The sequence below is a fragment of the Rhinopithecus bieti genome, unplaced genomic scaffold (assembly GCF_001698545.2).
Source record: "Rhinopithecus bieti isolate Rb0 unplaced genomic scaffold, ASM169854v2 scaffold_6945, whole genome shotgun sequence".
Taxonomy (NCBI): Eukaryota; Metazoa; Chordata; class Mammalia; order Primates; family Cercopithecidae; genus Rhinopithecus; species Rhinopithecus bieti.
In genome coordinates this window covers 1,082,367-1,085,590 of record NW_016805531.1, presented here as the reverse complement: position 1 = coordinate 1,085,590, position 3,224 = coordinate 1,082,367, and positions in this window count along the sequence as shown.

Here is a 3,224-nt window from a genome sequence, read left to right as displayed (position 1 = left end):
TATAATTATTTAATTATAATAAATAGAGGCAAAGACTGGCTGTCTCACCCAGGATGGAGTGTAGTGGTGCAATTTATAGCTCGCCATAACCTCAAACTCCTGGGTTCAAACAATTCTCCCACCGCAACTTCCTGAGTAGCTAGGACTCCATTCATGTGCCACCATACCTGGCCAACCTTTTAAAAATTTTTTGTAGAGACAGTATCTCACTATGTTGCCCAAGCTGTTCTTGAACTCCAGGCCTCGAGCAATCCTCCTGCCTTGGCCTCCCAAAGTGCTGGGATTACAAGTGTGAGCCACCATACCAGGCCTTCAATGGAAGCTTTAAAAAGAGAGTATAAATTCTTGGGGACCACTATAGCCCTGGTAAATTAGAATCTCTGGGGTGGGACTGAGGGTCCTGCATGTTCTGATGATCTGCAAGATTCTGGAACTACTGCTCTGAGGGCAGTCCCCCCCATTTCCATGGTTTGATTTCCACTACATGTTGGTGTCTCCTAAACTTACATTTTTAACTCAGATCTCTTCTAAGTCTCAGATCCATATATTTAAACACTAATTGTCTTGATCTCTCTCTCTAGGTGCCCTGCAGATACTCTAAATGCAGATTGACCAGACTTTTGTAAAAAACACACACATAAACTAGAGGAATGGCCTCTAATTCTCTCTTTTTTTTTTTTTTGACATGGAGTCTCACTCTGTCACCCAGGCTGGAGTGCCGTGGCACATTCTCAGGTCCCTGAAACCTCCACCTCTTAGGTTCAAGCAATTCTCATCACCTCAGCCTCCAGAGTAGCTGTGATTAGAGGCATCCACCACCACAGCCGGCTAATTTTTGTATTTTTAGTAGAGAGAGGGTTTTGCCATGTTGGCCAGGCTGGTCTCGAACTCCTGACCTCAGGTGATCTGTTCGCCTTGGCCTCCCAAAGCGCTGGGATTACAAGTGTGAGCCACTGTGCCCGGCCTATCTAATTCTCTTTCTCAATGCATATCAGGTCTCCCCTGAAATAGCAGAGATCACGCCACTGCACTCCAGCCTGGGCGACAGAGTGAAACTTTGTCTCAAAAAATACAAAAAAAAATTTTTTTAAAAACAGAAGAAAATCTGCATTATAGCAGAAAACTAGGCCGGGCGCGGTGGCTCAAGCCTGTAATCCCAGCACTTTGGGAGGCCGAGATGGGCGGATCACAAGGTCAGGAGATCGAGAGCATCCTGGCTAACACGGTGAAACCCCATCTCTACTAAAAAAAATACAAAAAACTAGCCGGGCGAGGTGGCAGGAACCTGTAGTCCCAGCTACTCGGGAGGCTGAGGCAGGAGAATGGCGTGAACCCTGGAGGCGGAGCTTGCAGTGAGCTGAGATCCGGCCACTGCATTCCAGCCTGGGCAACAGAGCGAGACTCCGTCTCAAAAAAAAAATAAAAAATAAAAAAATAAAAATAAAAAATAAAACTCTAGTATGGTAAATTGCTAATTACAATAAACATTATCTATTTGTAGTAAAATATAAACTACTAAAATTAACTCAAAAGGAAATAGAATGCCTGATAAAATCTAATACTTGAGGATAAAACACGAAGATTGTCAAAGATTTAGCTCAAAAAAGGTTTCAACCCAAAGGATTTTTTCTAGGCAACTTCTTTTAAACTTTCAAAGAAAATATAATTACCATTCTGTTTAAGCTATTGCTGAACAGAACAAGATAAAACATTGTCTTTTCCTTTCTCAGTTGTTTTGCAAAACTAGCATAAACTTGATATCAAAATATGGCAGACCACAAATATAGGATACTACAAATCAATACGTAGGAAAATCCAAAATAGAATACTAGCAACTCAATTTTACCAACATATTCAAACAACATTCCACTATAATCAGGAATATGGTATTCTAGGAATACAGATGTATCTTATTGCTAGGAAATCAGTTAATTTAATTAATCCAATTTAGTGAACATTAGTTACCATTTACTTATTCATATTTTTTTGAATACTTATTTGTAAGTACATAGTGTACCTCTAGAAGAATGCACAAGAAACCAGTGAGGGTTGACTTTGGAGAAGAAAACTGAATGGAGGACAAGTAAGATATTTCATTTTTACTTAATACAATAATAACTATTCAAAACTAATATTTAAAAAATTAAATCCATAAATAAGCTACTTGTCTACCAGACTGTATTTAATTATTAACTCATGTTTGATCTGACATATATTGTGAAGGTCATATATAATAAATTTCTAACACTCAAACATATAAGACATTATACCATCATTATTGTGTTGTGCTTATATGTAAAATAAGTAAGCAACTAAAATATCACTGTAAAAAAGAAAAAGTTGACCCCATCACATACCCACTGATAAACTTAGGTTTTTGCTTTTTTTTAAACATGAGATCTTTTAAAATATATATATGCCTCTTGCCGGGCGCGGTGGCTCAAGCCTGTAATCCCAGCACTTTGGGAGGCCGAGACGGGCGGATCACGAGGTCAGGAGATCGAGACCATCCTGGCTAACACGGTGAAACCCCGTCTCTACTAAAATACAAGAAACTAGCCGGGCGAGGTGGCGGGCGCCTGTAGTCCCAGCTACTTGGGAGGCTGAGGCAGGAGAATGGCGTAAAACTCGGGAGGCGGAGCTTGCAGTGAGCTGAGATCCGGCCACTGCATTCCATGCCTCTTTCTTGGGTGGAGAAAGTGATAGAGAAATATTGCATCAGATTTACTACTATACCCCTGTAGACATTATTTAGGTCAGTAAGTTCATATTCCATATTTTACTTTCTGAAACTCAGGAATAGACAAGTATAATCTTGTGCTGTGTTTTGTTTTGTCTTGTCTGGAGACAGAGGCTCTGTTGCCCAGGCTGGAATGCAGTGGTGCCATCATAGCTCACTGTAGCCTCTGAACTCCTGGGCTCAAGTAATCCTTCCACCTCAGCCTCCCAGGTGGCTGGGACTACAGGTGCACGCCACCATTGTTAGCTATTTTTTTTTTTATTTTTCCTTTTTGTATAGATGGCGTCTCACTTTTTTGCCCAGGCAGGTCACAAACTCCTGGATTCAAGCAATGCTCCCACCCCAGCCTCCCCAAATGCTGGGATTACAGGCAGCAGCCACCATACTCAACCAAGTATAATCTTAATAGTTTACTGGGCCAAATAAAACTTTAATAAAGTTTTATTAAAATAATAAAAATAAAATAAATTTAAATAAAAAATAA